Raw genomic sequence first — 27,183 nt, 5'->3', positions numbered from 1 at the left:
TGCAGAAGGTTGGGGGTGATTCACCTGCAGTCCCAAGCAGGGCCTGTTTCCATTCCTCCGTCACTTAGGACCCCTCCATCTGCCTGGTGCTGAGTAGGTAAAATGTTTTAGAAGTAGATAGCAAGTGAATGTTGAAGAAATTCTGCCCTTTTGGGTTTTGGCCACAGCCACAGATTTTTATCATCTTTTGATGTGTACTTCTGAAGATGTATAACTCACGGTGTAATTATGGAAGTTCTTGCTCCCTCTATGCCTACATCCTCATGTCTGTTTAAACACATACTCAAGCTATTCATTTATACTCTATATATAAAAGTCAGTGGATCATTTATGTGTCTGCAAAGATAAAAATCTTAGGTTCTGTAAAAATATCAATATGAAAAGACCACCAACCCAATGAATGTAATAGCTCTTGAGTAGCAAATATTTGCTGACCACAGTGCATATAATTTCTGACGAAATTATCTATACACTGTGTAATTATGTACCACCCCACATAAATACAAATTATTTTTAAGTCTAGAGTTCAATTTCTTTAAAAAAAATAATGTAATAACCTAATGATTCAAAAGGTTTATATCTTACAAACAAATAAGCAAACAAAAAGAGCGTAAGTGAATATCAAGTGGGTTCACATGTGTGTTTTAATGAAGGCAGGAAGAAACATAGGTATGAATTAACAAATTGAGTGAAATATAACCACTACAAATGAAAATAGCTCTTATAACTTACAGGACACTAGCTGAACAACAGTATTATTTTAAAATCCATATTTTTAGGAGAAGTTGTAAATCAGTACGGTCCTATACTTTGCCCCTGGGTAAAAATGACACCTTCTGGAAACAATAATCCATATTTACACTAAAAAAGCCAAGTCTGGCCTTAACAGTTAGTCAAAGAAAGTAGATGGGTCAATTTGACTAGAGGAACCAATCTGTCGATAAAACGGTAATTAGTAGCTCTGAAATGACCAAACAGAATTCTGCAGCTTCTTACCACTCTGAATATGTAGTTTGGAAACTTAAGCTGTGTCCATGTATAATTTTTTTCTAACAACTGATGTTGAAACAATGAGGCTAGGGGAGCTTTAGGATTTCAAATTATTCTAATTCTTGCTAGTGTAATACATCTGTTAATATACCAGTAATGTAAAATCATTTCAGAGATATATGACCTAAGGTCTAGTGTAAATTCTTAACTTTTCTAATTATTAATTGCTGAAAGATTCTTAGAAATACAGCTAATAATCAAAAGTTATCTTCACCAATGATTTAGGTAGTCTAAATGTTAGAAATATTTTCCAAAGAACAGACACATTAGATGTGCTATCAAAAACATCTAAGAACTTTCATTGAAAGAAAGTAGAGCAAAAAGTTATGAAAATTCAGGCATCAGCAACAAGCTCTGATGGGAAAACCAAAGGAGAAAGTTAAGTGATCACTAGCATAACTGTGCTTCAGTTAGCCAACAGTGATTTAACAGCACCTTTTGGAAACTGTGTACATAGAAACTCTGAAAAATTAAAAATCAGCACATGATTAGTGTAGGAGCTCTCTTGCAGTCATAACTCCCACAAAAAAAGCACCTTGTACAGAATTATTATTATTATTATATTTATTATTATATTTATTGTTATTATAACAATAACTTATAAATCTAAGAACTGTCAAAATAATAACACAAAATTAAAGCAAAACAAAACAAAACAAAAAACCCAAACAGAAATAATAACTCTGTCTCCTACAACATCCAATCTGGATAAGGTGTTCATCTGATGAGAATTATTATATGGCTGAAAAATCAGTCCCTGAATCAGAGGTGTAGAGAGAACAATTCAGTTTCACTGCAGTTTTCAAAGTTCATTTTTTGTTCTGTGTGGGAAGGAAACCAAACCTTTCCAATATTTCCCTGTTCAATACCAACTGAGTCTTTTCATGGTTTTTCCACCTCAGTGGACCCCCCTATATTGTCCTTCAGTCTCCACACAGACTTGCAGAGCAACACTGAAGCCTGCTTTCCTTTCTCTGTGTCCCAGGCTTTGGTCTCCACTTCAACGTGACACTGTGGGTTCCCCCTCCACCCTGTGCTTCTGTAAGTCTCTGATATCATTCCACATAGTTAAATCTTAGTCTGTCACAGAGAAAGGCACTGGGCTTGTCTGGCAGTTTGTGACTGGCACTTGTCATTATGCTCTGAAGATGACCTGGGTCAGCCTGTGTAATGGTGGGGTCATCTGCTTAAACCTGGGCCAAATGTCTGTCTGTAATGTAATGCATATCAGTTTTCTGAAATCTTGGGCTGTTCCTAAAATTTCATTTTTGCCAAGGTCTACTTTTGGTGAAGATACTATGACCCTCTCTATCCTCAAAGTTATCTTATGCTCTTCCTGCAGCAAAAAAAAATGTAAAGATGGTGTTTTAAGCCACTTTGATAGAACTTATGAACTGGTCAAGGATAAAAGATTTAGGAACTTATAAGTTCTCTTGTATTTCTGTAACCAAGATAAAACAAGGTTTGGGGAATCAGACAGTGGAGAAATAAAGACCACAGAAAAGAAACCTCTTCAGACAAACTTATACTCACAACTTCTTTTACCATCTACCTTTTGGAAATTTCTTTCTAGATGGTATTTGTATCAATTCAGTTTGGAAATACTAATAAAAGTTAGATGTTTCAAATTACAAGAAAGTTGGCTGGTGTAATTTAATTTTTATGAAGTCTTTTATAAATCCACAAAACCCTAATTCTGTAGAGATACAAAGACTAGAATTGACTATGTATGGTCATAGGAGGAGAAATATTTATCAGCTTTTTAGTACATAGTGTGCTTTTTTGTGTGTCTGACACTACCGGAACTAGTCCTGATTGATAGTTTCATTGCTACTCTCAAGACAGCAATTAATTACAGCAAACTGTTAGTCCTGAAACTAATGCATACAACCTTTGACATTTAGGCAGAAATTCCACCCTTATTCTATGTACAAATATAATGAAAAACCTGTTGTTGTCCATTGATGCTTATTTTCTAGATCATACGTGTAATATTGCAATGACACAGGAAATAAACTAAGGTTGAATACTGCTTAAAAACAATGTGTAGCGTTTACTGTGATCACAAATGCCTTATGTATTTCATCTTTCTTTGGCTGTGTACTTCTCTCATATAAGGGAAAATCTAAAGAAAGAGGTCTTTACTGTGCCTTAACTGAGTAATTCATTATCACAGAAAAATCCCATTTTATTTTTCTTATCTTCAGTATAATCTTTACTGGTGTCTCTCATAATAATAACATTTTCAGAATGAGTGTGAAACTACTTAAAGAAGTATTTCAGAATAACTCATATTACCTAATTTTATTATTTAAATTGAAAGATAAGTTCCCTGTGTCCTGGACATGATTTAAAAAGTACATATTTAATGATGGCTTCTTAGGTTCATATCTACATATCTTTGAAGGACTTGATGTTCAAGACAGGTGTTTACTCAGTGACTTATATTGATTTCAAAAGGACAAGTATTAATTCAAGTAAGAGATACTTTGTATTCAGCTGGTGTGTAATTAAACATATCCATGCATGCATTATCTATGGAGAAACTTCCCTAGTTGCCCATTTAATTTTTTATATATATAATTTTTTTACATCTATATATGTATATAATTAATATATATGCATACAGGTGTGCAAATTTATATGCATATAAAATCTATAAAATTATAAATACGAAAACAAAGTATAGATTTAGGAGACTAAGTTGGGCTTCTTTTTAAATTAGAGTGTATGTTTTCAAGATTAAAAATAACTCTGATGTGGGGGGTGTAACAGAAAGGATGTTTGTAATATGTTATTTTTGCACTGAAGTGAGCAAAGAGAGAGAATATTCATATGAGGAACTCTGTAAAACAGATTCTTTGCCCTGTGTTACAAGGTTACCTCTGACATCTATTCTCTAGATCTGAGGTCTAGAAGAGCTGTATTGTATTGCAGTGGAGGCATAGAAAAATAGCGACAACTATTTCATTTAATAAGTTTGAATAATGGGCAGCAAATAACAGGTTTTTACTCTCATTTCCATTGGCCAAATTAAAGTGGAGTAATTTATGTCTTGCTCCCTTGTTGAGTTCTTTCTGCTGCACTTCATCCATCTCAAATCACCCTTCCCTCATACAAAAAGAGTGTAATTTTATGTGAGAAAAATGTTACCTTCATCAGACTGATTGTATGTTCATCCTTGTTTAATTCCTTATTTTGTATTTATGAGAGGGTAAAAAAAAAAAATGGTAGATGTTTATTGTTCAGCTGAAGTACATTATTTTCCTCTAAGAATTCAATATAATTCTGATTAACCCAATATCCTGAAGAACTTGACAATCTAAGGGTCTTGTGTGTTTGAAGATATGGAGGATGGTGGATTGTTTAAAAGGGGAAAAGAAGCTAGATCAAACAGGAACAAATTAATCAGGATGGACACTTACAGAATGTGTTCCTAAGAGATATATTTGATTTTGCTGAAAGTGAGATCTTATTGTTTGCATCACTGTCATTACTGAGATAATTCAACTAATTCTTCTAGAATGAAGGAGCAGTTTATAATTATTAGTGAGGAATAGCATTACGATACAAGATTTTTAGGGCTTTCTTCAAAGAGATTAAATGAGAAAGATTTGCATTACATGCATAAAGAGCAGGGATTTGAAACAATGCTATAAAGTAAAAAAAAATGTTTTTCTTCTAGCTGGTAAGTGTGTCAATTAAATGGAATAATTAAGAGAAATAATTGTGTCAAATATGTTTTAGATACCAACAGTGCAAAGTGAGTAAAAAGAAATCTTGTTTTAGGAAATACAAGCTTGATTTGTATCTACCACTGAAAGATTAGGTAATTCTTTATGGGAACAGAATATATTATTAGTTACAATCAGGCTGTAGTTTATCGGATAGCTTCTGTAAAGAAGGAAGCAACACTTACTCTGTTTGTAGACTAGTCCAGAAAAGAAAATAAATTTACTCTGTGAACCTAACAGTCCACTTTCCCCACTATGTCTTTTTTTACAGTGGTGAAGAAGTATAGAGGAGAACAGTGTCACTCCATCTTCAGATGCTGAGTTTTGTGGGTAAGTGAATATGTATGAAGGCAAAAGGAAAGAAAAAATTATGCTGCTACCCAGTTTCTGTTCCTTATGTTCCTCTTTAGTTCAAGCAAGTTATTAAATAAAGTAGTGGCATGAACCAGGACTAACAAGTGATAAAAAGTTGGGGGTGGGTGTGTAATTTGTTGTGTCTTGATTCTTTTTCTCTCTTTTTTTAAACAAGCTGTGACTTTCCATTCCTTTTTGAGTTAAGAAAAGGTCTTTTTCTAAGACTCAAACTTTTTGTTTCACTGTCCGAGTAGTTTATTGTAATTGCTTTGCCCTTCCTGTGTAGGAATCTCCTGCTATTATGGATGAAAGTAACCCAAAAGTGGAACTGTCGAAGAACAGTGAAATAAGGACAAGAAAAATAAAGAATTATTTTCCTTAATTTTTAATTACACCTAGAATTTGAGAACAGTTTGTTGGGTGTTTTTAATTCTTTGTTTTTCTAATCTTTACAATAATTCCTTATTAAAAACAAGAGTCCATTTAACCACTATCAAGTAGTCTTTCAAATATATTCTATAAAATAAGATACAAATATAACTTTAAAGAACCAGACCTGGTCTCTAAGTCAAGCACAGGAAAAAAAAATATCTTGTAGTCTTGTGATGTTTGTGATCTTCTTTCTCTGACAGCTGGTCTGCTCTGAAACTCATTGGAAAAGCAGTGCATGGAAAAGGATGGTAAATTGCCCAGAACAGCTGTCAAAAGTCTAGCAATATGTATGAAGCAGGATATATTCCAGAGATGTTCCTTTTTATTGCTAGAAAAACAAAGAAAGAATCAAGTTGCATGTCTGCATATATATATATATGTGTATATATATATATTTGCTCTTCAAATCATGCACATGTATGTGAGAATTTGCCTGCTTCTTCTTATTTCCCATTTTCTTATGTACAGGTGTCATGAAAAGGCTGGAACTTTAAGAATACTACAAATTTCAGGCAAATACATGTTTTAGATTGCTGTATGTCTTGCCTAAGGAAAGATTCTGGAAGCTTGCCTAAGAAGTATGACTACTGAGTCATGTTTGAAGGTCAGCTCTTACCATGCACCTTTCACACTTTCTAACTGCTGTAGTTACAGTTGTGTAAACAGACTAAGATGTAATGGAAAGTACCCTTATAGGAAGGGAGACTGTTATAGGAAGGGAGACTGTTATCTTGCATACTGATTTGGAAAATGTTTTAGATGTCCTGGTTATAGATATTGTCATTGAAATTCTGGTTTTAGAAAGCAAAGGTCAACATGAAAGTACAGAGAAGGAAATATTAAGTCAAATTATGTGTGTAGTATATTCTGCTGAGGTGGATAAACAAGTCCGTAAGACATTTGCTGGAGTATAGTACCTATACCTGAAAAGAAGTTCACAAATTAGAAATTGTTTAGAAAGGGGAAAAAAGCCATCAGAATGATTTGAGATTCAGAAATTCTGATGTACAAATTGAATAGTTTAATTCTTTTACTCTACTTCATCTGTCCAAGGTTAGCTTGGGAGAAAATTTAATTACGTTATATTAACACAAGTACGAGGAAAAAAGACTTTTTATAATAGATATCTTCTTAATCTGGAGAAAAAGTCATAGCAATATCAAGTGATTGACAACACACAGTTGTCTCATTAAACCAGAAGTATTATTAAAGGGTTTCTCATGTGATGGTAATAAATCACAAAGTGAATCCCCCACTCAGCAGAAACTTAAATCTTGAAAGTGTACATTTCTAGAGGTGGTGTTTTAAGTTCAGTCAAAAATTTCATGCAGTGTTTACTTGACATGCACTATACATAAGCTCAAAGTGGATTTTAATAGTCCCTACTAGACTTAAAACATACAAATCTTTATATGAAGTATAATACCATGGTTCTATGCCAATCTACAGTTCATACAATGGTGTAGAGATCAGCTGAGATCAATTCTGGAGATAAAATTAAGAACAATTAGAACAACTCATAAGCACAATGTATTATTAATCGAAAGGTTGATAGCATCTGAATTCATCCATACAGGATGCTACAAACATAAGTTGAAAAAATATTGTCATGTTTCAGGGACCTATTAGAGCTGGAGAATTTTTACAGTACCGTGAGAAAATAGATTTAGGTAGGGTTTTTGAACTAATGCTGAACCTTGGGACTTGGGGATATGAACAATGAAACCAGGCAGAAGGGAGATCTTGGGAAAAAACAATTTCACCAAAGATGATCATCCTCTAGAAAACTGTCCAGCCTTTAGAATACAAGGCAGAAGTAAGAGAAATTGGCATACTGTTTATTTGCTTGCTTTCCAAATAGGAAGGAAGCTGATAGTGGATATATTACCCACTAATTAATTTTATGTTTTCTCATCTCCCTTCTTCTCTTTCCAGCTCTTTAACATAAATATTAAGGCTATGAAAAACAAAAACATATAAATAAAAAAAACCAGCCATGACTGAATTATTTGTAGCTCCTACAGTTACATATTAAAAATAATTCTCAATCTGGTATCAGTCAATCTTTTGATATGAAGGTGTTGAGTCATCAAAGGGATTAAAACTGTTTCCTAGTTTTAATAGAATTGAATAAATACAATTTATTTCATTAAATACAAACACGACTGTTAAGAACAGTTTAAATCATTAGATTTTTTATTTATTTTTTTTTACTTTTAAGTAATCTGTGATATTACAGAAGTCAGTGCACATAGAAGACACCACACATTGTTTGTGTAGTAAGCCAAGATCTCATCAGGTGGAAGTCAAAGACAGTATTTCTGTTCTGTAACTTTTCTACTGGTTTTGTTATTTCTTGATTCAGATGTGTATTGATGGCATTAATAGTTTTTAATACATTCCCCACATAAAAGAATAAAAATGAGTCAGTCTTGTAGGAGACAAAGTGTTCTTTTTCAACATCTTCTCCCAGATCAGGGATAAGGTATATAGGTAAATTCTTAAAGGAAGACAGATCTCCAGTTGCCCAAATCTTTTGTAACTTCCGTAGATGACTATGACTATTATTAATGCATAGATTAACTCAGAAATCAATAGACCAAACATATATGTGCCCCTCTGGTCCATACACATGAAAAGTGAAATACATTAAACATTTTCATGTATCTTTGTGAAAACAGTATTCTATTCATTTATGAACACTGGGAAATACTGATATATCCAAATTATTTTATGAATGGCAACATCACATAATGACTGTGCCAGAATACTCTAATAGTAATAATTTCTGGTTGAAAAGGGGTGTTTACGTTTTGAATGATACACTATTTAAACTTCTTACAATCAAGGGATTTGATGGTCTAAGTTGTTTAGAGAAGTAGAAAGCATAAAAATTGACACCATTTGTGGAAAGTGATGATCCTTAAGATAAGTTTACATGTTTAATATGGAAAGCTCCTGCTTTTTCTTCAAAAGGAAATGGTGGTGTCCTCATATACTGAGTCACTACACCACATATTTCCAGCCAGTCCAACATGTTAGCTTCTTTGTCTCACAGGTCAAGGAAGGAACTGTGGCCAGAACAAAATTTTTGTTTTTCCTGAACCTTTTCATATTCCTTCTTATTTGTCACTGCCAACAGTTTCACAATATTACATCCTTTCATGTATAAACTGGGCATTTTTACTGGTTTCTTTTTCTCCCTTGTGCAAAATATGTAGGCTATTTCTAATTATTACTTACCACCCCCCATAACTAGTTGCTTGGCTTGTGTCTCTTACCATTGTTTAAGATGATGGATTCAAGACACTGGATTCAGTTAAGCAATTTGGTGATACTTCTGAAAATATGAAACCAATTCGTGATAATTTTCACATGGTTACAGGGTAGAGGTGGCTTCAGTACATTACACCTCAGATTTATGTAATGTTTGCTAGATTGAAAGCATGAAATCTATGAACTGATTCAAGATGATGCAATGAGATCTCTCAGGTAACAAACGACGAGTAAGTTCTGCTCAGAATGATGACAACTTCTTTAGCCCAATGTACTTCCTATTAACTCTGTAAATCTTCAAATAAGACTTTCCAGACTGCTACTGTGGGACTCCTTATTCCCATATACACCTCTTTCCTTAGGAATGTGAGAACAGTTGGAGAAGGTGGAGGACATCTGTTCAGGAGATGATAGTGAATTTCAGACAGGAAAGCGGTAGGCAAAGCAGGTAGAATGAATGATTGTGATATATATGCTTCTTAGCTACTGAGTTTGTTCTTTCTTCAGAGCACCCATATACCTTGCTTCTCAACAAAATAGATTGTCTCTGCAACTTCTTTTTTCTCCCACTGGAAAAAAAGTCTAGAGTTGTGCTTCAACATTTAGCACTTCAAAAGTTTAAAAAATATTTTACAAAATAAGTACCATCCTATCCATTCAACAAATGGAAAGATTGTGGTATCAGCTGGAACACAAGGAAGGGAAGGAAATGAATGGGAAAATAACCACACGTACTAAACTCTAAGCCTGATAATCCTTCCAGAGAAGAGTAATTCTTACTTTTGGACAGATACTAGCATCATACTGCCTATCATCAGCAATCTTACCTTTGGTGAGATTAGCTACTCCCAACCTTGTTTGCGCAGTTTGTAATGTGATGCACTTTATAGTTTAACATTGGAAGACCCAAACTGTCTTGCAACATCCAGGAAACTGCTCGTCGCTTTGAACATATCTGTGCAGCTAAGCAGATTTCCATTTTAAAGTGTCTTGGAAGTATCACTATATTGAAAACTGAATTATTGATTTATACATAGTTAATTTTTCATGCTAACATTCATTTTTTATTTGTAAAATTAAATAAATTCTTTTGAGATAATTATACTCTAAAAATTAAGATTAATCCAGTAAAGAAAACTACTTGAGATTGGAATTTAGAATAAGAAAATAAGGTGATTCCATTCCTTTCCACTCACAAGTGAAATCTTTCCACATTCTGAGGAAATTACATGTCTTTGAAGGGATTGATTGAATACTATGTCACATTTCTAGCTTCAAACAGAAAGATTTTGTAAAATCCTAGAGGTCCAGAGGGAAATATTTCCATATGCTTTATATGCATATTCTGATGAAAACAGGAAGCAAAGAAATGACAGGAGGCTGAGATCAATCATAACAAAGCTACATCAGAAGTCTGGTGAAAAATGGAGTTAGCCATTTTACTCTAGACTTTGTGCTACCAATTCTGTAATGAAAGTCTTGTTACATATCTGCTTCATAGAACTGTAGCGAATACTTCTGCTGTTTCACAGCAAAACTGTTTGACAGAATTAAATGTCCACCGGAGTTTTAAAGAAGTCTTTCAACTAAGAACTGGTCTATTCTCTCATTAAGAAACCCATCTTAAACATGTACTGAAACTTTGAATTTTCTTAAGGTTTTGCAAACATGCAGACCTACTCAGAAAACAAATATATATATATATATATATATATATATATATATAAAAGTATATATAGCCAAATACATTCAAGAGATTATACAGTAGGAAATTTTTTAGAAAAAATAACATCAGAAACCTGTCTCTGTTCAAGGATGATTGGAAGGGTAGGTATATGTAAGTAGATAACACAAAGAATAAAGATGATCTATTTGTACCATGCATTGAATTTTCTGGGTGCAGCAAGGTACCCCAATCCATGCCATCAAATGGATTAAAATGGGCTGTTTCACCTCTTACATTTGCTGTCCTTCAGTAATAAAGTGCATTGTACTTCAGGCATTGTACTGTGGCACAAACCTGTAGAAGAAATACTGTGATACAAACTAGTGCTGGTACAAACTTGCAACATAAACGTAACAGTATCCAGAAAGATCCAGCACTAGTTTGTCCTCTCAACAAAAGGAATTTTATTTTGATGTAAATGTGTTAATTTCCACAAAGGTAGTCTTGGTATAAATGGAAGGTGAATAACCACCGTTTAATGACAATTTCTTTACAAGAATATATTAAGTAGCACATCAAGGTGATTCTTTTCTGAAGTGAACAGGTATTAATACCAGCTTTATTATATCTCCCTGGGGGATAGTTTTTTAATGGAATTATTTGGAGAATGCGGACTCTGATTCCAGCTGAGCATTAGTCAGCCATATTTTAACTGCAAGAAATTTTAGGAGATGTAGCCTTGAGATTATATTCTTATTTTTACAGTTGGGGAACAATGCTGATCCCTTAAAGACACAAAAGGAGAGTCTGAGAGCATAAGGAGAAGAAAAAACCCACAAAGGCTTAGAAATTTGTTTCTTTTTCTCTTGTAGACTCATAATTTAAACTTTAATACTGAGGGAGGAGAGACATCAGGCACACCAGTACATGATATAGTTGTACAGGGGTCAGAGTTGAGGGGTTTTTATTTCTTCTAATGCTGCTTCTATATCCATGGACTCACAGCTGTGTCAAAAAAGGAAAAGAATTTCAGCCCTTTCTGATAAAACCATGTGACAGGGGAAAAAAGCTACAAAAAAGGAATAGAATAAACGAAGAGAAACAAATAAGGAGTTTTCATGTAAAAGGCAAAAAGCTAATATGAATATTGCACTGGTGGTGGTCACACTTGAGCTCAGCCTAGTGGAGGTGGATACCAGACCCAAAAAAATAGAAAAAAGTATCTTTTTGTTTTTTAAACCTCCCACTCATTGGGACTGTCAATAAACTTTGGCTCTATGAATAAGCAATAATGAAAATATGTGTTTTGGGTTTAATTGTGAACAGTGACACCCTTTCCCTTGTCAATACCTTTTTGATTAGATTTTGTATATATTTTGCAAAAGAGATTTGGGTGCAAATCTGGAACAGTAGCTAGAGTTATATTAACTCTGCATTACTGTTCTGTACTCACTGTTGCATGTGCTCTGAACAACAAAGAAATGATCAACTTCTCAGAATTATCTGACTTTTTTTGAGAAACTGGGTGATGGTAACACTGAAGAAGCCATGGTGGTTACGGAAGAGCTCTTGTAGATACAACTGGAAGATAATAGATGCTGGAGGATTGGGTGCCCTAACCGCAGTATCACCGGGAACTTTGCAAGACCACTGGTGGCATAGGTACAGATGTCCGCAGCTGTCAAGGCAAGAAGCCATTTCCATTGCAGAGTGAGTACCATAATGTTTAGTTGATTATTCTGGGATTTCTTTTGTTTGCTCTAAGAATTTAGCAAGGAATTTAACTGAGTTACAGTGAAGATTTTTTTTTGAAATCAACTTCTTCCAAAGAACTGCTTCAGAAATGCTTGGCATTTGCTGAATCAAAACTGGCTTGACTACAAAATTCTTAACAAATTTTAGTTTCCACTGTTCATCTCTGACACAGCAAATCAGAATGGAGAAGTACTAGAAACCATTTAGTCACAAAAATCACAACGAAAAGTTAGTATCAATGATCACAAACACTGTGTTTTTCTCTTCCATAATCACATGTAACAAACAACTTCCATTTTGCAACTGGAGAAGTCTCTTCTAATTTTTCTTTAAACAGCAGAAAAAAAGATGTTTAGCTGCTTTTCAGCTAAGAGGAAAATGTGATGAGGAAGTCTTTCCCATTGGAAATTAAACTAAGTTTGCGGTCTGTTCTTCAGCACTCAAACTCAAGATTTTTTTGTCTCTAATATTTGTGTCCATACATGAGGATTAGACTATTTTTTTTATATTATACTGCTAAGCTAGTGATTAACAAGGTGCCTGAAAACAAATGCTGATTATGCATGTGTGTGAACGTAGAATCATAGTTACTTGGATTACACTAATAATGTCTTTATCCTAAAGTTTTAGAGAACCTTCAATTTCAGGGAAAGTTTCTTAAGAAGGAAGACTTAAAAAGCTCTGGTTTACCATTCTGTTTAAAACCACTTTGTTTCTCATATGGATTTGATAGTTTATCAGAAAGATTTAACTGCATTTGGGGGGGCATGCTAATTTTATTTAAGGGAATACAAAGCAATTGATTGTTAGAATAGAGTTTTACTTGGAAAAAAGCCAATTTATTCCAGCAGTATAAAATGGAGTTCTTAAACTATTAAAACCACTATTCACTTAACTTTGAAGGTCTACAGAAAGGCCATTTATTCTCAAGAAGGAAAAATAAACAGATTAATTTTTATTTTCTTCTCAGAAATGTAAATGTATATCAGTTTCAAAATTCTGGCTGTCTTCTTGTGAATTTAGAAACCATAAAATTAAAGTCAAGCATTAAACTTTTATGAAGAGAACAAATTAGAAACCCCCTAGTAATAACTGAGCTATCACTACTGTTCTCGGTCATTTTGGCTGTCAAATAGACATGTTTCTTTGTCTGCCAAGGAACACATTTAAAATTCAGAACAACAAACCTTTTTTTTTCTTTATCTGTGGATATAAAATGTGTATCAACTTATGTTCAACATCTGTAATATCTGCATGGTTGGCTAAAATAAAGTATTTAGATAGGAGGTATATACCAGAAACTGTTCTTTAAAAATTAATTTGGTATTCTCATTAACATAATCTTTTTTAAGGTACTAGTATTATATAATCCAAGGTGTTTTGATACTGTGTGATTACAAGAATAATGGAAAGAGAAAATGCAACAACACTTCTCTCCTTGATACTACTTCCTACTTTTTGGTATGTTTTGCTGTTCTACTGAGTACTCCTCCATGCCAGTCATTAGCATGTTCTGTAAAACTAAGAGAGCAGGCGAAAAGGAAAATCACAAAGACTTGTTCTGTGTGGTTGACAGTGTTTTTTATTCAAGGCCATGTCATAATGTGAAAATTTTGGTGCTTTTTAATTTAATGAACATTCAAAGGTTTCTATGTATGGCAATATATAGGGGGGCATTTCTTCTACAAAAAAAAAGAGAGAGTGCAGCCCCAATTTTATTCAGAGGAGTGTATCCTGATAATAATAACCTGCATAGCCATGCAGTACTAGATTTTAAAGAGGGAATCTACTTTGTGTAGTAGATATGGATACCATTTGTTGACCACCATTTTAGAAAAATTACTTTGGTGTCTTATTAGCATTAGTGTGCCTTCGTAACACAAACTGACAATACTGTGGAGTTATTTTAAAGCATTGAATATCAACATTTTAATAAGGTCCCTGTCCATTGATAATTAAAAACACAGATGAAATTGTAACTGGTTGGAGAAGTATTTGACTGAGACATGAATCGGCTAGTTACATAAACCACTGCTATCTTTGGAGCATTTAGGGCTCCTTGAAATGAATGTATTTTAGACAAGGAAACATGATGGTGTTATAATAGCAGTCATCACACAGGAATGCTAACTGTTTTTACTGGCCCATTAGTCAACCTTTTATCATCTACTTCTTAAGATACTCTGATCTGATAGGATTTACAGTAATATAATTTGCTGGAAGCTTGAATACTTCCAAGAAGTTTCTCTTAGAACCCTCTTAAAGCTGATTCTTTTATAAATCCTTCCTGAGTTTTAAGTAACATATTCTTCAATATTAGCAGTAGAGACCACATAACATGAAAGTTAATTCTTCTCAGCATAAACAAAGCATCCTAGTATCCAGAAAAATTGTGTAACTATAACAAGACAGAACAAATTGACTAACAAAAAAGGAAAAAAGAAAAAACAAACAAACAACAAAAAAAAAAAACCCCAACACTTTAAAAGCCACATAGGTCTTAGTTTCAAAATGTCTTCCACGAGCTGAAAATTGTTCACTTTCCACTGTGGAGATGACTCTTTAAGGCCTGTTGAAGTCTGCAGCTCCCTAATTAATATTTTAAAATCTCACATTAGGAAATTTACTGCTTATTGCTAAGATTGTCAGCTGAAATGATCCACCTTGTCTGCAATTTATGTGGAACCCTTTACTACAGATTTAGTTGTGGTGTTGTTCCAAGGGATTTTTGATTAAGAAAAATCAAGATTGTTCATACTCTGACAAAAATAGAGGAGGAACTTGATCGTACTGTCTCATTGTCTTCGTAGGTGTCAGCCCCATTTCTCTTTGCAGATTTTTATCACTGAAACTTCAATAGTCAAATGCTTTGTTAGAAATCCCAAAAAAAGAATCAAAAGGCTATCAAGTGTTTCTCTATCAGAAGGCCAGAGTTGTTGGTTTGTTTTATTTTATTTTAATTTGCTTTAGACATTTTCCAGCTCAATACAAACTGCTTTCCAAAATGCAAAAATCAAAATGCAAATTCATCTCTTGATGATGAAGGATGAACAAATACGTTCTTAATATTTTAATCATCCATATTAATAGTATTCATTTGGCATGCACATAATGGCATTTATCAAAGCATGTGAAAATACTTGACAGACCCTTTATTGAGCCTCTTCTAACACTCCATAGGATTAAATCTGTCTTCCAGATAAATGTACTACTACTAATAATGATGTGAGAAATAATTCTTACTTTTTCTAAGCCATAATCAAGATACTGAACTCAGTGTGAAAAAATTAAATGCTTCTGGTGGTCCCTGTTTAAAGTCATCTGAAGTGAAATGTGGTGATACAGTTAGTAGATAAGATCTGAATATGTGACATTTTTTGTATGACAAATGAAAATTAATTCACTGTGTGACCTATTTAGAGAGCTTGCTGTGTGGAAGGATCGAAGGGTAGGGAGAGGTGTTTGTAAACAGTAGGGGAGGGAACGACAGTGAATTAGATTGTCAACTCATACAGAGAAATTCTTTTCTATCAGAAAATGGAATATTCCAACAGAATAGCTAAATATTCTAGGGAATAACTAAACTAAGGGGGGAACGGAACTCTTTAATTACTGCAAAATTAATTATGTTGGTGAGATTTTGAGAAATTTGTTTGCACCCTTTTGGTTCAGGGTTCCCTGGCATCTGGCCTTGGTCATTCCTAGGCCTTATAGTCTACTTGGTGTTTTATTGCTGTTAATGTGGGCATAGCAATAAGCTTCTCTGAGGCTGGAACAGTTTGGTCCATTTTCAGCAGGTTACTGGGCAGGTGTGACTAGGAAATGGGCTTGAAACACTCTTCTGAGTTATAATCTCTATGAATATACTGTGTAACAGTCTGTAAATCCGTTCTTTAATGCTGGCTAGAAAACTAAAACAAGTTCTCAGAGAAGTGAGGTGGCTTGTTTACCTAAACTTGAAGAAAGATAGAGAGTCAGGGTTAAGACAACAGAAGGAAAAGACCAAGGATCTACTGGCTACAGATCACTGAATTAGAGTGGTGAAGGAGGGTTTGGAGAAACTGCAGGAAGCATTCAAACAACACATCCTGTCCTAATGAAGGAGGCACTTTTAATTTCTTGGATATTTACTGGTAACACAGTAGATGTGAACAAGTTCCTGAAATCGTGGAGGCCAGTTTCTTAGGTCAGAGGAAGCAACTTAGATGTAATGTTCACTGCAAAGGTAAGGGAGAGCAAATGGAACTTGTGAAGGCTGAAAGGCAGTTGAAGAGAAATAATTGTTGCATGATGCAGTTCACAGTTCTAATAAATAGAAAAGGAGCCAGAACAGCAGGATGGGGACAATTCACTTAAAAATTGTTCAATATTGTCTTGAGAGTTTAAACTGGGATTATCACCCTTTCATTTACAACTACTGCATAAAAGTGTTTTCTTCCAGGTACCTGTTAGTCCAATATTCACTTGTTAAAACTGTGGCCTCTGAGAGCACTTGGCATGGAAAGTGCAGAAGAAATAGTGGCTACAGAAGGCATAGCGGAAGAAAAAGGAAGCATTAAAGTCTCGTTTAGAATCTGAAAATAAAACCAAAGGAATCATGTAAAAGTAGACACAAAGAAAATATGATCGAGCATAAAAATTAAGGCTAGCAGGTGAGGGTAACCAAGAAGTCTAAGAAACAATACAAAGGAAAACTAGCAAAAGGCATAAAAACAACCAGGAGAGATCACATACAGACACATGAGAAATTAAAGGAAGGCAAAAGAAAATACAGTTCTACTGCTTAATAGTAACCAGCATAGCTAACTAGATAAATGGAAGACAAGAGGGAGTAATGAAAGGTGGGTGAAGGAATGTTTTTGTGACTTGGATGAATTAAAGTAAGGTCAGTTCCTTGCTTCACCACAGAGTACTTAAGGAAGTAGCATAAGAAGTCTCTGACCATTAGCAATTATCCCCTTGAACTAAGGGAGGGTGGCAGGTGTCCCAGGGGAGTCACAAAAGGCAAACATACTTTAAAGAAGAAAAGGATGTTTCTTGGAAAATAAAAACCACTCAGCCTAACTGGGATTTACCTGGACAAATTATGAATAAATTTATAAGCATCTAGGGGATAAAAAAGTCATAAGGACAGCCATCATGGATTTGTCAAGAACAAATTATTATTGAATCAACCTAATTTTCTTTTTCAACCAGGAAACTGACAGAGTATATAAGGTAGATATGATATATTCTGTTATTAGTAGGACTTCATGCATATTTTCATACCACATTTTGGTAGCTAAATAGGGAAGTATGGTATAACTAGCTGATTTCATTATAAGATGAAAGTGCTAATTTGGAAAAAAAACCTCCAGGGTTGGTTACCTGTTGCAAGTAAACAAAGTGGAAAAGATTTTCAAGTGAATTACTATAGGTATGTTTTCTGAACATGATTCTTTTCGGGGTTTTTGTCAGATACTTGTATGTTGGGCCACCCTCAACAATTACTTTTTTTTTTAACATGTACAAGAAGATGAAGATAAAGATGTAAGCACTTCAGAGCTCAGATTTCAAATTGGTAATTATCTTTGTATATCAAAGTAGTAATTTAAAGGGCTAGGAAAAGTACTGTATTTAAGACAGAAAAATCAAATGTGCACACAAAATGTGAAACAGCTTGACTAACTTCAAAAAGGTGCTGAAAAGCGTCACAGAATCATAGAATGGTCAGGGCTGGTGGGCACCTCTGGAGATCATCTAGTCCAGCCCCCTGCTAAAGCAGGTTCACCTAGAGTAGGCTGCACAGAACCATGTCCAGGTGGGTTTTGAATGTCTCCGGAGAAGGAAACTCCCTAGCCTCTCTGGGCAGCCTGCCCCAGCGCTCTGCCACCCTCACAGTAATGAAGTACTTCCTCATATTCGGAAGAGACTTCTTGTGTTGCGGTTTGTGCCCGTTGCCCCTCGCCCTGTCGCTGGGCACCGCTGGCAGAGCCTGGCCCCGTCCTCCTGGCGCTGGCCCCGAAGCTGTTTGCAGCCATCGCTCAGAGCCCTCTCAGCCCTCCCTTCCCCGGGCTGAGCAGCCGCAGGTGTCCCGGCCTGCCCTCCCCCGGGAGGTGCCCAGGCCCCTCACCCCCTGCGCAGCCCCCGCCGGGCCCTCCCCAGCAGCTCCCCGTCTCTGGAACTGGGGAGCCCAGCGCTGGGCACGGCGCTCCCGGGGCGGCCTCCCCAGGGCAGAGCCGAGGGGCAGGGTCACCTCCCTGCGCCTGCTGGCCACGCTCCTCCTCATGCCCCCCAGGGCGCCACCGGCCTCCTGGGCCACCGGGGCTGGCTGCCGGCCCGGGGGCAGCTGCTGTGCCCCGGCACTGCCCGGCCCTTCCCCGCAGAGCTGCCTCCCCGCAGGCAGCCCCCAGCCCCTGCTGGTGCGTGGGGCTGTGCCCCCCCGGGGCAGGGCCTGGCACCGGCCTCTGCTGGGCTCCATCGGGTCCCTCCTGCCCAGCTCTCCAGCCTGCCCAGCTCTCGCCGGATGGCAGCGCAGCCTCTGGGCCATCAGCCGCTCCTCCCGCCTTTGTACCAGCCACCAGCCTGCTGAGGGGACGCTCTGTGCCCTCGCCCAGGTCACCGGTGAATCGGCTGAACGGGACTGGGCCCAGCACTGAGCCCTGGGCAGCACCGCTGGCCACAGGCCTCCAGCTGGGCTCTGCGCTGCTGGTCACAGCCCTCTCAGCTCCGCCGTTCAGCCAGTTCTGTCCACCTCACTGTCTGCTCATCTAACCCACACCTCCTGGGCTTACCTATGAGGGTGTTATGGGAGACACTGACAAAAGCCTTGCTGAGGTCAGGGTAGACAACATCCACTGTTCTCCTGTCATCTACCGAGCCAGTCATTCCATCATAGGAAGCTGCCAGGTTGGTCAGGCATAATTTCTGCTTGGTTAATCTACATTGACTGTTCCTGTTGATCTCCTTTTCCTCCACATGCTCCGAGATGACCTCTAGGATGAGCTGTTCCATCACCTTTCCAGGGATGGAGGTGAGGTTGACAGGCCTGTAGTTTCCTGGGTCCTCCTTCTAGCCCTTTCTGAAGACTGGAGTGACATTGGCTTTCCACCAGTCCTCAGTCACCTCTCCTGTTCTCCACGACCTTTCAAAGATGATGGAGAGTGGCTTGGCAATAACATCTGCCAGCTCCCTCAGCACTCAGGGGTGCTTCCCATCAGGGCCCATGGATCTGTGGGTGTCAGATTTGCTAAAGTGATCTCTAACCTGATCCTCCTCAACCAAGAGAGAGAGTCTTCTTTTCTCCGGTGTTTCTGGCTTCCCTCCAGAATCTGGGATTCCTTAGGGCTGTCCTTACCAGTAAAGACTGTAGCAAAGGCAGCATTCAGTAACTGCGCCTTCTCTGTATCCTTCATCACCAGGGCTCCCACCTCATGCAGCAGTGGGCCCACATTTTCCCCAGTCATCCTTTTCCTGCTGATGTACTTGAAGAGGCTCTTCTTGTTGTCCTTGACCTCCCCCACCAGATTTAATTCCAAACAGACCTTAGCCTTCCTCATTGCATCCTCGTTCTGACAGTGTTTCTACATTCCTTCCAAGCAGCCTGTCCCTTTCCCCACAACCCATAAACTTCATTCTTCTGTTTGAGTTTTGTCAGAAGCCCCTTGTGCGTCCATGCAGATCTCCTAGTATGGTTTTAATGCATTGAAAAGTTAATTTTTATTTATTATGACGTGCACATCTCTTTTATAGTTATATTTAACTGGAATGTTAGATTAATATACTGGCAATATTAGTACAATCTTTTTCATGCTTTAATAATGTGGATGAAACATGTTTTAGGCACCTTGGTTTTTAGAAAGAGGTGGACAAACAAGATAAATATACTGCCTGTGTTTAGGTGTTCTTACTTTTCTTCTGAAAGTGTTTAACTGTCTTTGCACATTAGATTGTATCTGGGTGTTGCTAAGACTTGTTACCAGAACAAATTATTTTCCCTCATACCTAAAGTGGACACGTTACTGCTGTTGCAGGCAGCTGTCTAGTACACATCAGAACTGACTGCAGGCTCAGAGAACTTGAGCTCTTTGGGGAATTTAGAATACTTTAAAAGCGAAAGAAGGGGCAGACACTCTTCTCATATGCAAATATGTTACTTCTGGCTCCACAAGCTTTAGCATAAGAAAAAATAGGTTTGATTTATAGAGAAGATGATTTATGTTACATACCAGGGAAAGGGTTTTTTTTGAAAGAAAAAAAGAAAGAAAGAAAGAAAGAAAGAAAGAAAGAAAGAAAGAAAGAAGAAAGAAAGAAAGAAAGAAAGAAAGAAAGAAAGAAAGAAAGAAAGAAAGAAAGAAAGAAAGAAAGAAAGAAAGAAAGAAAGAAAGAAAAGATAATTAAGCACAAGGAAATAACTTCCTCCAGTAAATTATGAAATCTCTCCTTTAACAGAAATTTTTAAAAACAAACATCTGCCAGTGGTAGTCTGAGTCTATCTGACAATGCTTCAGTGCAGGAGGATGGACTGTGTCAGGCTTCAGATCAGTTCCAGCCTTACTCCTGTGATTCTGTGACATCATGCAGGATTTTTCTCCCTGACTGAACAAAAACATCTGCATGCCCCAAGCTTGTAATTAAAACATCTGCTGAACAAAGCAGGGTTTTAAATTTCAACTCATATGAGACACACAATTAATGCTATTGATGTGCCAGTTGCCTTCCACTGCAAACTTTTCCTAAGAGTTTCTTTTTACAAGACTTTAGTTTATCAATCACTAATTTCTAATAATGCATTAATCAATTTAATAGTTGCCCATTAATTTAATAATGACATATTACGCTTTGGCAAATATTTCATATGAAAAATAGTTATCCTCAACTAGTTCTTCTGTCATTCTGACCCAGTTATTTTGGTTCCTAACTGTCTTTACTTAGAAGTTAGACAAATGGGATTTTTGTACAAATATAATCCATTTCTGTAGTAATGCAAAAATAATTTGACATTCAGTGCCAGTTGCCTGGCTTAGTGTCTAATAGTTATATGCCCACCATCCTTTGAATTTGCTGGTATTTGATTTCTGTTAGTTTTCATCCTGCTCTGTCTACAAAGGTAGAATATCTGATGCCTCCCAAATTAGGCACTGCAGGATTAATTTCTTCTTGCCTCACAGACTGCTCATGTTTTCTTTGATCAGAAGAACAACAAAGTAGTTTATACTTTTATATAACATACAAAAGTAACATCTTTAAATGGTACAGAGTTAGTCCTGCAATTTATGTGAGTTATTTTCAATAAAACATTATTAGGAAAGTAAGAAGTAAAATGATCATATATCATTAATACTTGCTGTAGAGAGTGATGTTCTTGTGAAAACATGATCTTAGAAAATATGTTTCACCATTTACATGTCTCAGGAAGATGTTCATTTCTAAGAGAAAAACTACCTGGTTTTCAATATGTTTGATCATTCAGATCAGTCAATTGACAAGTGTTCTGTCTTGACAGTGGAATAGTTAAGGATTCTGGGAAAAAAAGATGTAGAGAAAGGGAAAGAAAAAATAAGAAGGGAAAGGGAAAGGGGAGAATGAGGAAAAGGGGGTGGAAAACCAACAAAAAGGAAGAGAAGCTTCTTCCTAATCCCAGGAAAGTACTGGGCTATTATAATGAAGATTCTTATCTCACCAGAGTCAATATTCATGTATTGAGTCTTGCTGCATAATAATAATATATTAATTAAGGGTGGGCTTTCAAATTATTTCTGTTGGTTTAACAATGGCAAGATTTATACTGAATTCCATGGGATCAGAATGAAGTCAACAATGAGCTCCTGTGTAAATAGATTTCTAACTGAGAAAGATTAAGAGCTTATAATGCAGTGTTACTGTACATGTCTAATACAATATCTGCATTATTTCTCATAGATTATTTGATAATATTTGCAAAAAAAAATATCAAAACAATTGAAAGAGATTCTGCTTCTCAACTTTTGAATAAGTTTTACGGAAATACCCTATTTTTCTTTTGCCAGGCTTAACAAATGGGTTATTTTAATATTTCCCAGTCTCATCAAATGCATTGTGCATTGTATGTTTTTCTTCCCCACAAAGATTGCAGCTTTTAGAAACAGGTCACGGAAGACGGGTAGTACAGGAAAACTAACTCCTAATGACTGTTGAATATGGACTGTCATAACTTAGTATTCCTACTACTAGTTTGTATAATGCCAATATCTGACTCTAAAACTGAGAAAAAGTGTTGTCAATCATAGAGGCATCTTGTAGGTTTGCAGCAATCTAAAAGTCAATGGTCTACAAAGATACAGCAAAGAAAGTATTACCATGACTCTTACGATCTCTGACTGCTGTCCATAGTAGGACTATCAGACCCAAACCTGACTTCAGTGTGGATGAAGCTGTTCTCCAAATCACTTCTGCCCAATGACAGCCAGTTTGAGTGCTCTTTCTCCAGAACATAGCACTTCTTTCCTGGTAAAATAAATTATGTCAAGGCTTCTCTTGCCACTGAAGGCATTTGCTTATCTCTTCTGCTCCCTGTGAAAGTCTTGGTAAAATGTTCCAGAAACTGTTCCTGTAGTCAAACATAGATTTGTTTTTGAACCCCATTATCCTAATTCGGTGTTGCCACTGATATCTTACAGCTGCTTGCAAATGTAGCAGTCCACAGCCATTGAGTATGTGAAAATGCAAATCACATTTTTCTGTTGGCACCAGCAGCTTTCCAATCAAAATATTTTTCCATCCAGGCAGCCTTTTGGCCAAATGTATTTTTTTGCATTATGCTAGGGTATACAACTTGCAGCATTTGATGTTTACAAAATGTTTAATGAGCTGGTAAATTACTTTTTACTCCTCCATTTTTTTTTTATTTTTTTTTTTGGTAGGGGAAGAAAAGCCTCAATATCTTACACTTAGCTAAGTACAGTTATGATGATTTGCCTGAGAAATATTTGTATTATTTCCCTGAATAGTCTTTGTATCAAAGCACCTGGGAATGCATGCAGAATATGCACCTTTGAAAGGAAGAAACTGCCCTGGAAATTTTCTTTCTATGCTTTTAACTAGAAGGATAAAAAAATAATAGAGATTGAAAAGTTATTTTTACTATTAGAATTATTTACCCAAATCAGTCTTTGTGTTTCATGTAGCATAGTGGTCTATTGCTGTTTGCTGCAATACTGAAATAGAGTTAATAAAAACATAGGATAAGCTTTTTTTTCTTTTCTTATTCACTAGTATTTTGCTGTGGTGATGAATGCCTAACCTAAAGCACCCCAGGCATATAACATATTGACTATACGGAACAGCTGGAGAATGGCACAGATATTTTTAAACTAAACTGCTTTTTGTGGGTTACTGTTGAAGTTCAAATAAGCAGATCCTAAGGTGTCTTGGTGCTACAAACTGAACCTTCAGTTCCTGTCCGACCTTTAATAGAGATGCTCACTGCATTTGCCCAGTGCCTGATATATTCAGTGATAAGCAGAGTCCGAACTCCCAGTTGTGGCAAAACCACTACAATTTATTCTTACTTACATGAATAAAAGTGAGACATCTAGCTAAAAAAAAAATGATAAAGCATACCAAAGGTTTTTAAAAAGCATTAAAAAAATATATTATCACTGTATTTAACAGCTTTCTTAAAAAAGTTGTGCACAGCAAATGAGAGCATTTTGGTGTGCAAATGTATTAGCTTACTTTTCTCAAAGTTAAATTATTTAAACTTCATAACCTACAAACAGAAAATGGTATCTTAACTTAGTATGCCGTATGTTTATCATAAGCAGCTGAGATAGTTAATTTTGTTTGCTTTAGTAAAGTTCCTTGGATCAATTGTATGTGTCAAGGCATATAAATACAGAAATATTAGTTCTATTTTGAATGTATATTCTGTTATACATTTGTTCCAGATAGAATAGACATAACTGTTTAGAAACATGTAAGTTTATATTTATTAGACTTTTCTCCTTAAAAATGTCTTTGAATGTCATTTTCAGTTCAAAGAAAAGAATTTCTAATCTTTTCCATCTGGAAAAATCTTGCTTCATATGATCAAAAAGACATATGTATATACTTTGATTAAGTGATTCTTTCAAAATAGCAATGTAAGTGATCATTCACCAAGTGTACACAAATTAAGTTTTGCATATGAAAAAATTCTTCTGTGGAGGAAATGAAATTTAAAAAAACTCAAACTTAATCATTTAGAAGACATGAAGTTTTTTATTACACTTTTATTTGCACTCTTCTTGTGAAATAAAAGCAGCTAATTGCAGGTCTTTTGATAAAACTGGTACAAATGTAAATTTATGGAATTGCAATAAACTATTAATGATAGAGGAAGGTGAGTGTTCCAAAATGAATGAAAAAGTCTGTTTTAAAGAAAGTGAAGGTAAGTATGAGTAAAGTCATATATTAAAAAGTGTCCAACAGCTGTCTAGGATGAATTTTGCCCTTGGAAGCATAAGGAGGTCTCCTGTTGAGCTCAGTGATGCATGTGAGGGCAAAATATGACTTTATGTGCCTGAGATGTGAAAAAGAAAGTTTAAGAAAGAAAGGGCATTAACTTTGCTAACCTACAAGGCTGTCATGCTGCTCACCTTTTTTACTCATGATGAGCAAGCTCCCAGAACAAAAACCTTTCCTGCTCTGTCCTACTTACTTCAATGAGATTTTTCATCCTTCTTTTGTTCAGGAATTAAGTTCCAGACATTATACTGAATGATCTGTTTAACTATTTAGATTATTTAACTATTTGGAACTACATTCTTACATAGTAGAAACTTCTTCAACACTTGTTGTCTGAGTAAAAGCAGCTTATTTATGAAAGATGTGGTAATTTTTCTGGTTTAGATCTGATGAGTCTACAGTAATAAAAGACCTAAAAACTGATGGGAAAGGCCATTACCTGAATTCTACATTTATAATCTTAACTACTGTGTTGCTTGGGGGAAAAAAAAGGTGTAGTTAATGGTAAGTGATTAAATGTACAACAGATACGACACCTAGCTCATCCTTTTGGTATTTATCTTTTTTTTTTTTTTCCTTTCTGAAAGGAATTATGCTAAGAAAATGTTCCAATGATTTACAAAAAAACTGAAATCCTAAAAGTAAAAGAAGAGGAATGAATGCTTGATCCTTGCTGTACAGTAGCAGGCAGATTTGAAATCTAGGGATGTAACTTTTCCTGATTCTGAGGGAGCCTTAATTCACAGGTGCCTCAGTGGTCTGGCTGCATAGTCTGTTCAGGGGTGAGGACCACTCTCTTGTTTCTGTAAAGGAAGTTTCACTTCCATAAGATAAATTATATATATTGGGCCAGAGAGACACTGAGACATAGCAGGTAAGACTATATCCAACTACCTAGATAATTTAAAGTTAAATTGTATTCTGTAATTTTATTTACAAGCACCTAGCTTCTCAGCACAAGATAGTCATATATTTACCTCTTGTATCGACAGCAAGGGGGGAGGGAGGAAAAAAAAGGGAGAATAAAATATGAATTAAAATGCTAGAATGACATTTTAAACAAAAAATATGTATTATTTAGGCATGCAGAAGGGTTATAGACCTTTACATCAATGCAACATTACGTCTGAGATGTAGAACCAGTAAGATTAGGAACTTCAGAATTAAGAATCTGTGGATACTAAACTTGTCAACTTTTATGCAATATGCCATATGATATGGAATTTAATTACCTGCATCCTCTTGTTATCTGAGTTACCTGAACATCACAGAAGAGTGGTGAGACCTCATCAGACAGGAGCATGTCTGCACAGTTTGGAGGTATCTTAGCCTGCTGAAATCAGGCAACCCAAGTCTGCTCATTTCTATTTCTTTTCAGTAGCACAGTTAAATTCAAAAGAATTGGAAGGTAGCAAAAAAATAGTCAGCTCTCTGAATCTGAATCAGCATTTCCAAATCTACAATGCCTGTTATGTATGCATATATAACAAAAGACTGGAGCAGAAGGGAAGGAGAAGCGGGCTGAATATACTGGTGGTCTCATTTTTTTTAAGAACTTGGTAAAGAAAAGGAGAAGGAGAAGGTAGAAAAGGCAGGAAAAAATAGATGAGGAAAATGAATACTTCAAATGCAAATTATATGTGAAATGGCTCATAGATACTTACAAGCAGAGTTGCTGGGAATCTGAATTTTATTTACATGATTTTTTAAGCTTTCAGTTAGGCAAGAGATAGCAGAGAACTTGTATTCTAAAGAAGACCTATGAGAGCAGTGTTATGGAATAAGTACTGTAACCTGAGTCTTACTGTTCTGAAGCCAGCGTTCTCCCTACTAACACACTTCCTTCCCAAACTTATTTTTCTTGTTTCAAAATAATTTTGCAATGCTATGACATTAACTTGTAAAAAAAAAGAAAGATTGATGAAACAAAAAATAACAGAAGTCCACCCTTTCAAAATAAAAAAAAAAAAAGGAGAAAATGAGAAGAGAGGGAATTCTACTTTGCATTTAAGAAATTGTTACACTGAAAAAACAACAGATTATTTTCAAATTAATTAGTCATTAAAAATCTCGTATATCAGGCAACATCTTATTTTATTATTCTAGCAAATACTGCCCCACTACAGATGTTACTAAACACATTTTTAAATGGTTATAAAATAGCCTACATTAGTTGCTTTACTTAGTTGCTTTACTGCTGTGATAGTCTTGTATTATACCTTATCATAATAGGATTTCCTGCTGATGGCAGGAACAGTTGAAAAACTTACATTAATTAAACTAATGTTGAGTCAATTATAAATGTTACCTATGTAGTTTGAGTGTTATGGCTCATCAAGCATTTTTATAAAGTATTTTATGTAGTCCTGCATGTTTAACATGATGATAGTATGTTATTTCTTTGACATCTCCCTCCCTCACCTCCAGTCTGGAACTGATTATTATTTTTTT

Source organism: Falco naumanni, chromosome 1, assembly GCF_017639655.2.
Source record: "Falco naumanni isolate bFalNau1 chromosome 1, bFalNau1.pat, whole genome shotgun sequence".
Taxonomy (NCBI): Eukaryota; Metazoa; Chordata; class Aves; order Falconiformes; family Falconidae; genus Falco; species Falco naumanni.
Note: the sequence above shows the minus strand (reverse complement) of the source record.